The sequence below is a fragment of the Calonectris borealis genome, chromosome 2 (genome assembly GCF_964195595.1).
Source record: "Calonectris borealis chromosome 2, bCalBor7.hap1.2, whole genome shotgun sequence".
Classification (NCBI taxonomy): Eukaryota; Metazoa; Chordata; class Aves; order Procellariiformes; family Procellariidae; genus Calonectris; species Calonectris borealis.
In genome coordinates, this window is record NC_134313.1 from 56,145,582 (window position 1) to 56,158,591 (window position 13,010).

General features: G+C 46.8%; 1 protein-coding gene across 3 annotated transcripts in view; it reads right to left on the reverse strand.

Annotated features, from left to right (window-relative positions):
- The window catches only part of EPB41L3 (erythrocyte membrane protein band 4.1 like 3), a 142,600-nt gene extending 130,437 nt beyond the window's left edge, over nucleotides 1-12,163 (reverse strand). The window contains exon 1 of one of the 3 annotated variants that reach the window (XM_075142057.1): nucleotides 11,986-12,163. The gene's annotated coding sequence lies outside the window, so the exon portion shown is untranslated. The remainder of the gene's footprint in view (nucleotides 1-11,985) is intronic. The other 2 variants (XM_075142054.1, XM_075142058.1) reach the window with 2 other exon arrangements.
- Between the last annotated feature and the right edge of the window lie 847 nt (nucleotides 12,164-13,010).

Below are 13,010 nucleotides of genomic sequence, written 5' to 3' on the forward strand. Positions count from 1 at the left end.
TTTCCCTAAAGGACCCTACTCACTCCTTATTTCCGTGAAAGATCTACATGGCACATTTTCTTGGTCCCACGTCCCTGTGGATGAAAGCTGGTCTTCAGGGTCCCGCGGATTACTGCTGTGATGCTTTGAAACAAGCAAAGGTCTTCAAACCCGAGACGTGCTGCTAGGAGATCGTGGCTTGTACTCACCATCACGCTGACAAGCGACCGCTCGACTCCACCAAAGAGCACGCACAGGACGATGCTGACATCTGCCCAGGCTGTTTGAGAACAAACACGCTGCTGCCATAAAAGCAACGGGCGTTCCAGCTCTAGCAAGCCTACAGTCAGCTCAAACGTTAATACTTTTGTTTATGAATATCCTGTTTTGGTCCTATTACCTTACATGCGTTTTCCAATATACCTGAATGGAACATGTATCTGCTCTCAGATGAGCAGATTGATTTGTGTCTTGGTTTTGTTGGGGTTTTTTCGTTTGCTTTGGTTTGTTTGGTTTTTTTTTTTTAAACAGTGGGTATAGTAAGCACCTAACATTTCTTTTAAAAGCAAATCTGAAAATAATTAGCATTTGTTTGGCACTTGACCTAAAACCATCTGGGAGAACACGCCCATTTACTTCCACAGGCTTCTGGTTCAATAAAACATGGACTTTATTAGCAGGAAAAGTATCTCACCAACCGCACAAATTAACTGTCAGCAAAAGGAGGAGACAATCGAAGTACCAGCCACAGTTGCAGGTTTGACTAAATAGTAATGTTTAACCACTTCCTTATCACATTCTCCCTGTACAACTATAATTTAGGAACCTTTGCTACTGTAATTTTCTCTGCTTCATTTTCTTTACAGCTATGCTTTATGTGTCAGACTAAATAGTTGTTCATCAGCACTATTATCCATACAACAACTGAAAAAAAAAAAAAACCAGAAAAGAAGAAATACAAAGGCTTTGCATATGTATAAAAGAAATTAAAATAAAAGGCAAATTACCCAGCGTAGTATTCGAGGCTGGAGGGAGAGTGGACATAAAGTCACCATAGTTACATGAATGTTACTCTGAAGATAGTCACTGCGCATGCACGTGGACAGCGTGGTTACAGTCAAGGTAAAGTTAAGGTTAAAATCTAAAGCTTTTAGTTTCTTGCAGCAATAATGCTGATGGCTTTCAGCCTCTGAATATGGAAGGGACAAGACACTGTGGCCTCGCTGGGACCTCACCCACTGACCATATCCCATCACAGCTGGGGCACAACAGGCAAGAATGACAGTTCACTTGCTAGGTGGGTGGAAGCAGACGGGATAGTGGTAAAAAAAAATTGCAAAAATAAGTGAAAGCCTTTGAAATCCCACTTGGAGTTACTAACTATTGCTTTGCATATTCACCTGTATTGCCTCCAAACATAAAAAAGGAAAGTCAAACTGTAAATTAAACTCCCTTCCAGGAGGAAAGAAAATCAAGCCAACAAAACCAGAAATACAACAGAAAAACTGACATTGGGTTAAACACTCAAATTCATTCACTGGTGCGTTCATAAGCCATACCCTACTAATAGCGCATTTTGTACATTTTATGTTTGTTTACAAGTGTTTGCCAGACTAACTCCAACATTGCAGGCCATCTTCCTGAAAACGCAAAGGATTACTCGGAGGGTTGTCTAAACAATTAGCAGTCCTTTGCTCCTCCAAAGCTGCTGTGGTCATCTCTGACCCATCCACACTCCTCTTTACGGGCTCACCTATTTCATCCTGCAAGGTTGCCTCAGTATCTTGACCACTTCTCTCTTCCCCCCGACCCCAGGAGCTCTGTTTGGCTTCACGTCACCATGCATCAGCTCCTACCTCGCGTTGGGCAGCTGACTCCTGTTCAGTCCAATCAACCATAGCTTTCAATCTGCCTCCTATCTGCACATCATTCTTGAAGGACTGGGAATAGCCCAATCTTTAGGGAAAAAAACCCAACTAAACAAAAACCCCCCAAAGACTGGAAGCCTTCTACATGAAGAATCTGGTTCTCCTGAAGTCTGCTCCCACGAGATGAGGTTTGTTAACTGATATAAACAAAAGTAAACTGATTATTTTCAAAATTTTGGAAACTAGTGATGCAGCTACTGTTGGTGTAAAACAAATAGCATACAGTTTCTTCAGAATCAGCAAGTGGCGGTTTTTAATTGCTTTGTGCAATTAAAAACCAAGAGCAACAAACTTTCAGAGATGGCCCCAGACAGCAGCACTCCTGAACGAGTCCGGCCAGGTGCTGCATTCCTCTCCTCCTGTTACCAAAGCCACCCTCCTGCAGAAGTCACCGCCAGCCTTACTGTTATCACAACGCCCTCCATGACCCTGCCACTTCATTCTTCTTCCAAGCATAAAGACCCCTCTATATTCAAGTGCTTTTTAATGGATGACAGGGTAATTCAGGCCAGGAGGGACCTCAGGAGGCCTCTGGTCCACGCTGCTGCTCCAGGGCCAGCTGTGAGATCCAACCACATTGCTCAGGGCTTTGTCCAGTTGGGTCTTGAAAATCCCCAAGGATGGGGACTGCACAGCCTCCCTGGGCAACCTGTGCCCCTGCCTGGCCAGCTGTCCTCAGGGTGAAAAGCTTCTCCTGTAATCAGTGTGAACCTCTCTCATTTCAGCTGGTGCCCACTGTCTCTTGGCCTTCCACCATGCACTGCTGGGAAAAGCCTGGGGTGACATCAGTTCTCCTCCTTTTGTGAAAGGAAAGGAAATCATTCCTTATACTTTTAGCTCTGATATTTATCTGTTTATGCAAAGTACACTTTGCTCTTTGATTTAAATTACTGTTTCAGATTTTTAACTTTGCTAACTACATTTGCCAAAAATTCAAATATAACCAAATCAGAGCTAAAGTGAAAAATAAATCTAAGAATAAAACTTGGGTGGAAACGCTTGTCTGTGTGATCATATCAAACTTCCTCCGATGTGCGGCGGTGACGGCAGCACTTCAGCGCTTATATTACTGCGCTTCCAGATATCGAAGCGGCATCTCTTTATATAGGTGCAACACAAGAGCCAATTATACATGTACATTACAAAATAGGCTAAAAAAGCAAGATGCATGCTGAAGAAAAGCCATGAGGAATGCACTCCTCTAGTTTCCAGACTGAAAGAGTTTTGGGTAGTGCGTGCATCACAGTAAATAGGCGTTACTTCTGTTCCTGGGCACAGGAGCTATTACTCTCTCAGGCTGATCAAGGCTTCTTAGCACATCAAAGCACGGCAGTCTGAAGCAGCAGTCCACTTACAGACCCTACTGCTACTCAGTTCTGAAATTACCGTGTACCAGTCATGCAGAAGGCTTCTTAACTGCACTCCTAAGCCACACTGCTGAGGAATAAAAGATATATAACCGGAACTAACAGAGGAGAAAAATGCAGCAGTGCAACATATGTTCATCCTGGCTGAAAGGTCATATGAAATGTGATTAGTGTCATTATCCTCCAAGACTCTGAATATTGCCTTGAGACAAGGGCTTTCCGGCATAAGCTATGGATCAATAAAACGGATTAAGCAGCAATACTTCGGAAATGCTCAAAAGTAAAATATCAGGTTTTATCTCCGATTTCTCCAAAGCTGTGCCCAAGAAGAAACTCTTAAGTTTAAGACCCATCTTTCAGTCTCCGGCTCTTTGCATCAGACGCAGGTGCCGCAGACCGTGCAACTGCAAAGGAAGAAAGAGAGGGAGGGAGGCGATGCCAACCCCCCCGAGGGGCGTGCACCAGCTAAACCCGGCTGCAATCTGTCAGAGAGCAGCCAGCGCCCGGCCCCACGCTCCCTCCCACGCCTCACCCGGGACGGGGCTGCTCGCTTCTCTCTGGGACAGGACGGCAGCCAGCGCCGTACCCAAAACATATTTGCCTTCTCCCTCAAAACTTAAGGCTGTGCGTAAGTGAGGTGGTCGCTGCACAGGTGAGAGGTGAGGCAAGTTGTTTTCCTTAATTGAGCTTATTAGCAGTAACGAGACACTCCTGTTAGGTCTAAATAGCTCAGAGATAAATCCCAAGACTGCTAAGCTGCCAACCACCTCCGGTCAGTGCTCAGAGGCAGCTCTACTCCTACAGACAGCGCTGGGTGAATAATGCCACCTCTAACTATGCCCCTGGAGCAAATCTCCGGGCTGATTTGTTTGCAGCAAATGTTTTCCCTGCAGCTCTCTAGTCACCTTTAATTGAAAGTCCAAAGTGCCAGAGCCTCATCCTCAGGGAGCAACTGCAGGTACCCCCAGATTGGTATTCTGCAGGTCAGCCGTCTGCACACCAGCAAAGAGTATGACCCTGAGAGAGCTTTGTGCCTCTCTTTTTTATTTTTTAATTAAAAAGACATCTCACCAGAGACTACTTGGGATGGAAATCCTTTTCATGGAAAACTCTGGTACAATATTTAATGCAAACATACCATCAACTCATTGTCTCTTAAAGTTCACACCACAGGCAACACCGGTATTAGGAACAGTAAGGAGAACCGCACAAGTACTTTTCTGAAAAGCCATCCAATGAATTAATCATTTTCTGTCTGAACTATTTGCAGAAACAACTGAATAAGTCAGAAAAGAAAAATTAAAATGTTCTAAGCCGTTGCTTCACAGTGTGTCTTACAGAAGTCATTTAAAAATTATTACAAAAGCAATAACACTCAATCTCATAAAATGACACTATTTCAAATTAATCCACTGCATGTTAATTCCTTCACCTTTGCCAACAATAAAACATAAGAAAAAAAAAACTTCATAAAAAAAAAATTTGACATTCAGTAAGCTTTGCCTGTTGCATCTACAAAACCAACACCCCAAAAGCAGACTTAGCTTTCATCAAGCCCAAATTCCAATAAATAACACTCCTCCTCTTTCTCCCAAGCAAGCATAAGTGAAACTCATTTTGCAGACTCACCAAAATCGTCCATATTCCAGGAGGCAGCCGTTTGTCCAGTTTGTGAAGTCCACGGTTGCAGCATGGCCATAGCAATCAGCAGGAAAATGAAGGGAAAAAGAAAAAAAAGAACCCTTGAGATTCAATGAACAACACAACACTACTGTTTTCTGTGAAGTCTGCATTACGGAATAGTTTCAGATAACTCATTAAATGGACTGAACATACACCCACACCCCTAACTTACTCTAAAAAGAAAGAAAATAAACACAATAGCAATGACATATTGATAAAAGAATAATAATTACAGTTCATAATGATCTGTCAAGGCTGGCCTCATAAAGAAGATTTTGTAACAAAAAAAAAAACCAACTAAATTTTTTACTGTACTCCTCTCCCCTCCAGGCAGTAACAGGTGGGCAACATCATATACAGAAAAGGTGTATTATTTTCTCATACTGCAGGCATTTCTAAATCGTTGATGATGTGATATTTGGCAAGGAAGAAAGTAAAAAACACCATAGGCCACAGCGACTGATCATTTTCAGAATCCTCAGTCAAGGACTGGGAATTGATAATTTATTCTTTGCAATTAAGGGGGCTTGCAGCTTACCCCACAGCTAAGTATCCTCGCCCCGTTACACATCTGCAAACTGCCAAGAACACCCAAACTGAAACAATAAATTTTCTGGATTTGGACCTCGAACAGTGTCCAGGTGACCAAACCCAGTAAGTGCCACTTCTCTCCTACTAATAAAAAGCCAAAGAACAAATCTTACAGCTTTCCCAGGCTCAGCACTGATTTCTTTTGGCAACTGCTCCAAAACATTCGCCCAATTTAGCATTTGGGTTTTTTGCTTTTTGTTTGGCTGGGGGTTTTTATTATTATTCCTTTGGAGAGGGAATGCTTCGAAGACATCTGTACAAAATGCCCATTGCTGTGGGTTAACCTAAACAAATTGCACGCGCAGATGTAACGGCAGTGAAAGGTATGCTCTTCTTTCGACTAGAAAAACCAATTGCGTTTGCAAGTTAAGGAAGAGCACAAGGTCCTGAGTGCAGAGACACCAGATGACGAGAGCACTGAAGCCTGCAGTGGAGAAGAGGCGGCGGCGGTGAAGGAAACGCTGCCATCTTCTCCCAGCAGCTGTACCATCATCAGATTGACCATCGTGCAAACAGCGCCAAGGCTGACGGGATGCCAAGAAGCCAAAGGTCGTTGCAAAGTCTCTCGCAACAGAATGGGAGAGACCATTTCATACGTTTAGACCGTCCAAATTCTTCAAACCAACTGTTCTCGGGAACACACATATCCTCACAACTCAAAGATCTTCTGCCGGGTCCCAGCGAAGGGGCCTGGGGCCAGGGCAGCATTTTGGCCTCCAGAAATCCCAAGGCAGCAAGCTGCCTGCACAGACCCTGTTCTGGTATGGTTTCTTTTTAATCCCTGTAGAAACCGTGCCATATGAAGGCAAATTTATCTGTTGGTGTCAAAAAGGAAAACATAACTGGCACAGCCAACTAATTTGCAGCCCCCCTGTGGATAACGGTTGATGAGTTACCTCCTCCTCTGCCTCCACGGCCCATTAATAAGACAGCACAAAAGACTGCAGAAGAAGGATGACGATTGCTCATGTATTTACCACTTTGCTAGCAAGCAACTTTTTTGTTGCTGTTTTTGTAGGAGTGTTTTCACAGAAGGAGCCTTTCCAACGCCTTCATGTGAAGGATATTGGAGAGGAAAGGGAAAAGCTATTGCAAAGGATTTGCCTTCATTTCTGATTTCTCTTGTCAATCTTGAACCGCAGCCCTTCCCCAGAGATGGGACCATGCGCCATTACTCTCTAGTGTGACTGCAGCTACAGATTGCCCTCAAGATATTACCTGCCTTTCCCCTCTGCAAGGGCAGTTGAGATTACTGGGAGGACATTTTTGTTGGAGCAGACATGATTCCAAGATGCTCCCAAGGAATGTAATGGCCACTGAGTGACCTGACTAAAGGCAGGACTTCAAATTAAGGAAAGTAAGGTTTTCGTGATGGCGTGGAGCAAGATGAACATCAATGAACTTATCAGGAGACGACAGGTCAAGAAGTCACAGGAAAGCAGGTGTTGGAAGGAAGGCCGGGAAATGTGGTGTGCAGAAAAGGAACAAAAGGGTATGGATGACTAAAACGGCAGAAGGCAGGAGAGCTGCCAAACTAGTTTATTTAGGATGAAGAGGGGGCGGGAGAGGGGGATAGTAGCGCAGCATCCCCATTGACAATACTGCATATGCACTTCTGAGAACAAAAGGTGGTTGTTGAAGTTTGACATGTTCTAGTGGGCAGCTTTCCATTAGCAGCTCGGAAGGTTGGTGAGGAAAGAAAAGAAAAAAAAAAAAGAGTTATGATATGCCATGATGGGATGGATGAATGGATGGGATGTAAATTGCCTTGAGCACTGCAGCAGCATCCACTCCCCACACTACATGCCAGTTGTTTGGGTCAGGGTGAGGAGAGATACATTAGAGCAAGACCACAGAGACATTTTGCATTCCCCCTGCTCCTCTTCACATGCTATTTTTGCATGACACTGGTTATTAAACTGAAAATGTTGGTTCAGCTTCAGGCAGCAATTTTAGGGTCAATTGCTTCTTCACCAGACACTGAAATCACAATTTTTCAAGCATCAAATTAACTCTGAGTGTTTTAGGGGACAGTGAACTTTAGTTATGCATTATTACTGTGGGTCCCCCTCCTCAAAAGCCTATCTTGTAATCCCTCTTGATATGCCAGGTGCTTTTTTTTTTTTTGCTAGAATCGCACTTTAAGATGAACTCTGCAATTACACTACTTGCTTTTTGCTCCATCAGCTCATTCCCAACTGTTACGCACTCTCCACCATACAGATCTCAAGTGGAGGAACACACTTTCAAACCCATGTGAAGCATTTTATCCATTTGTCACAAAAGTACATGAATATAGGTTTTCCAGCTGAAAGCTTTTGAAAGTTTCCTCAACACTTTTATGGTTCAGCTTGGACCCATTCCTAACCCACAGGCAGGCTAAAAGACTCATCTGGCACCAGTGCCCCACGAAATAAATAAACAATAAAGCTGTAATGAGGTTAGCTGTCCAATAAAAACCCAAAAAACAGTGCTATGCATCCTTCCCTAATACTGTCAGTACAATACAGAACAGCTACAAGCTTTGATGCTGCAACTGATTTCACTCTGGACCCAGCTGAATCAAATTGGTATTTAAACAGCATCCCAGCCAGTGCTCCAGCAGGCTAGGAGGGATGGAAACTAATAGAAATTGGAAAGCCATTGCTGGAGATGATGTCAGATTCAGATTTATGATTTCACCTGCCAGTGGAACTTCTAGGACGGAATCAAACTTTTATATTTTACTCTTCTATGCAAACGTTATTAAAGTGTGCACATGAAAAAATGTTCTTTAAAATGGAAAAGACCATCCAGCAATATCCCGCAAATTCTATACATCTTCAGCTAATCTAAATCAGAAGTGCTATTTTGTATCAAAATGGGATGCTCATAAAATTTTATGGAAATAAGATAGTTGACATGAGAAATGATGAAATGAGCAGTGCTATGGAGATTTAACATTTAAGTGATACATAACGAGTCACTTTTGAGTTTGGTTTGTTGGGTCTCCATTTCAGGTCTACAGCCCTACCTCCACAGCTTGATATCTGACCGTCGAGACAACTGTGAAAGCTTATCACATCACGAGCAATGAGCTATACAACTGAAAATTCCCAGTTGCTTTCAGTAAAGCAAAGGCAGCATTAAACATCAGCAGTATCAAAATCTCTCCTCTATTCTTGCAACATAAAACCCAAGTGCTATTTGAGTTTCACAAAACACAAGCTGTGGTAAGTCCTCAGAAGGTGAGAAACCTCAGGTCTTAGCAAGGTTTCGTAGGTTCACCCAAGAACATCTTTATGAAAAAGCCATACCCCCATATGTACACAAACATATACATAAATGTACTATATGTATGTATACACACACAAATACTTATATATATAAAAATTATCTGCAATTTATGTAAAGCGTGCTCATCACCCAGCAGGTGGCACTCGTACTACAAGCTCCTGAGGCTGGAGCACTGGGGGAGGCGGTGAGCAGGCACTGCTCTACAGGAGGCACCATCTTCCTGAAAGGTAAAACCACCATGGGCATGAAAGTGTCCACCAGCCTTTTGCAAGGCCTGAAGTGTCCAGTCCAGCATCCTGGCCAAAACCCCATGAAGCTTACTGGCTGGGCACCACCTCCATTAATTCCCTCGACAGCTGCAAGACTTCCCTTCACTGTTGCTAATTCTCAAGTGTTCTTGCAGCCTTTCCAGAGGAGCAGCATTTTGAGGACTGAAAGGGTTCTGGAATATTTTTGACGTAGAAGCATCACATTATGATGTCAAGAACAGTACAATTAAATGTAAAGCTTCCTTCAGACTTCATCACTTCTCTTCTCCATTTAACACACCCAACTAGCTTCAATTAGTCCCACTAATAATTTGGGCTTTTGAAGATCTCATGAATGAGCAAATCAGAACTGGCAGAGGAAACGCTGTTTTCCTTTGATCAAAATTGAAGACTTGTTTTCACCCATGACTTAAGTGTCACTATCGTATGTACATTCTTAATATACCTCTTCTTCAGCTGAGTGGTGCTTCAACTTCAGCTGAGTGGGTTTGTTTTTAAAAAAATATTTTCCTTTCAAATTCATTATTCCACCCATCTCCCTCCCCTCTTTAAAAAAAAAAAAAATCAGTTCAGAAGCATCAATCTGAAAACATCAGCTCTGCATGGAGCAGTGCTGTTCCCCATAAGAGCATGCCTCGTGTCAGATTGAAAGATGCCTTTCCAAGGTCATTTCATGTTCCAATGGGTTTGTTATGAAGTTGTGGAACGGCAGATAAGGTTGCGTGAGATAGTAAAGTGCCTTCCTAAGCTAGTTCTGGGCAGTAATGTGCAACCAATATTTGAGCAAGTGACTTCTATAACATTTACCTCTGAAAGAAACTTCATATGCTGAGATAAATGCTGCTGCAGGAAGGACAGGAGGAGTACTGAGATAGCAGGAAAACGGATTCCTCAGTATCTCCCAACTAAAAAAAAAAAGCCAAAGAAAAGGCCATTTTCTTGATAAATTTGCATTAACTGGACATGTTTATGGCACTTCGCAAAGGGGGAGGGTGGTTCTAGGAACATTAGGGGGTACCTCTTCAGGAAGTTTTGTTAAAATATCCAACCCTTCATAATAATAAGAATCTGATGTTAAAAACTGTTCAATTCAGAATTAATAGTGATACTTGAAAGTTAGAAAAACAAGGATACCAAGAGCAGCTCCCTATTAGATACCAGGACCAACAATTTCCAAGGTTAAAAAGAAATAAAAAGAAAAAAATCCCAAAGCATATCTAAGAATGTTTCTTTGAAAGTCTTGAAGTGACAATTTGAAGAATGATGAGCCAGTATTTTTAGACTGCTTCTAATATAGCCCAAAAATGGAGGAAACCATATAACAGTATCCCTTTAGTAAGCTTCTAATACTGCCTGAGCCTATCCCAAACTCTGAAAGAAGGTAAGCACCTGGCAATACACCGATTTCAGCCATTATGCCAGGGACTAAATCATTCCCTGGAAAGAAGAGGGGAACAAGCATATCAACTCCGGGGGGGGGGGGGGGGGGGGGGGGGGAAATCCTTCTCACAAATGGTTAGCTCCACCTTAATGAGGTTTAAGGCTTGACAAAGGATGACCAATTTGGGATCAAAAAACGCAAGCACTTGGCATTGAAACAGCCCTAGCAAAAGGGTGGTGGTGGTGGGTGTTTTTTCAAGTCCCAAATAAGCATTTTGGGGGTCCAACAGCCTGTCAGGAAAAATTTAAAAAATGGCCACCCAGCGCTGAACTGTGCACCAAATGCAGAGTTTCGGTGCTTCCAGTTCTGCATTGCACCCTGCACTCCCAGCCCCAGCCCCCCGCATTCCCACATGCTCCCGAACAGCCCTGGCGCCCCTCCGCGCCGCTTCCCGCTGGCGGGAGCGTGGGACCACGGATTCCCAATCCGCAACCACTCCCGGGGCTCTATTACTACTACTTTTAATTTTCCTGCTAGTATCACTTTTCTAATGAACTAATGTTCTAATGTTTCTAACGTTACTACAGAAATGTAAATGTCGCCGGCTGAGTAGTTTTTTAAACATCCGAAAAGGTAGAGAAAAGGGGGAGGAGTGGGACGTGAGTACCTTACAAATACCCACTATTAAACATTTTTAATGCTAAAGACGCACTGACCCCGCCGCCCGCCCGCAAAACCTTGCGGCTTCATCAGGACCGGCCCCAAGCCTACACTAAACCATCCCAAAAACGGGCTTCAGCGCCCTATCAGCACCGGCCGGGCTCACCGCCAGATGTTCCCCCGGCCGCGCTCCAGCCTGCGCAGCGCAGCGCGGTCGTCTCCCCCCCCCACCACCACCTCCCCGCCTTCCGCAGCCGTCCCCGCCGCGCAAAGCCCGCAACTTTGCTCTGCGGCCGCCGCGCCCCAGCTCGCCAGGCGGATCTTCCGCGGGAGATGCCGCGCTCCCCGGAGGAGAGAGAGGCGGGAAGGGCGGCTGGGGGACAGGCTCCCGCAAGAGCCGTACCCGCCTGCGGCACTATCCGCATCGCGCCGCCCGGCTCCGCGCAGCCCGCACCGCGGGCGGCAAGTCCGCTCCGTCGCCAGAGAGGAGGCGAGCCCTGCCCGAGGGCACCCCGAAACGACCCACGGCGAGGGGGCGGGGAGACGGGACACCCTAAACAGCCAAAAGCAAAACCGCGGAGGGGGGAAAAGGAAAAAGGAGAAGAGGCGACCCTGCGCCGCAGACCCGCGGGCCCCCGCCCGGCCTCCCCGCGCAGCGGCACGGCGCTCCGCGGGGGCGGCCGGGGCAGCGCACGCCCCTCGGCCCTCCCCGTTGACCTCAAGCCAAGGACGGCTCGGCGGTCCCGCTGCGCATCGCGACCCGGCGGGCCGTGCTGCGCCGCACCGCGCCGAGCCCGGCCGGGCGGTGGGAAGGGCGGCCCGGGGAAGCGAGGGGAACGGCGGCTCCTCACCTGAGCCTGCCCCGGGAGGTGTTTTCCGCCGCCGCTGCGGGAGGCGCCTCCTCCCGCCCTCCGCGGGGACGGCTGGCGCGGACAGCCCCGGCCCGCCGAAGTTACGCGCGGCCGCGGAGCCGGGCTCCCACCTGCAGCGCCCGGCGGACTCCGTCAGCCGGCACGGCTCGGCTCGGCACCGCGCGGCTTGGCCCGCCCCCCCGCCTCCCTATTGGCGCCGCTGCCGCCCCGCCTCCGCCCGCCCCGAGGGCCCGCGGGGGCGGCCGGGGCGCGGGGCCGGCCGGGCGGCGGTGGGCAGCGGGGCCCCGCGGAGCTGGCGGCCGGGAGCAGGTGAGGCGCGGAGCGGGGCATCAGCTCCCCCTGCCACCACCCCACGGTCCCTTGCTTTTTCTTTTCGGGGGGGAAAAAAAGGGAAAATAATAAAAACGGTTCCGTGACGTTACTTTGTGCCGTCATTTCGTGCCGTTGGGCACACGAGGAGCCCGTGGCCACAGCCGGCGCTGAGAGGCTCCGGTGCAGGCGCTGCCGCCCGGTCCGAACTAGTTGAACATGGTCTTTAATGCCCTGAGGAGGCAGCGGTAGCCCAGGCAGGGCGTAACAGGCCCAGGGAAACCACAAACTTCTTTGCAACAGCCAAAGGACAGGAGCGGGTGAGCAGCCCCAGGACTCCCCGAGCCACACTGCCCGCCAGAAAACGCGAGCTCCCCATCCTTTTGGTCTCCTTCCCTCAACGGCCCGTAGCAATTTCCTGGATTTTTTGTTTAAATTATAGGTAGCCCATGCACAAGTGCACTTCAGACAGAGAGAGGGACAGAGTAGAGGCAGTGTGGGACAGAAACGAGAATACAGCTGCACTGGTGGGAGTGTGAAAAGACAGTTTGTCATCTCCAGATAGTGGGAATCCCTGCTTGGATTTGGAAGCAACCACCCTGAACATCCGGAGAAGTGAGGTCACAGCTCTGGGAACACAACCATCCCAGGAACACAACCATCCCAGGATGGGAAACCCTCAGCCAGATTCAGAG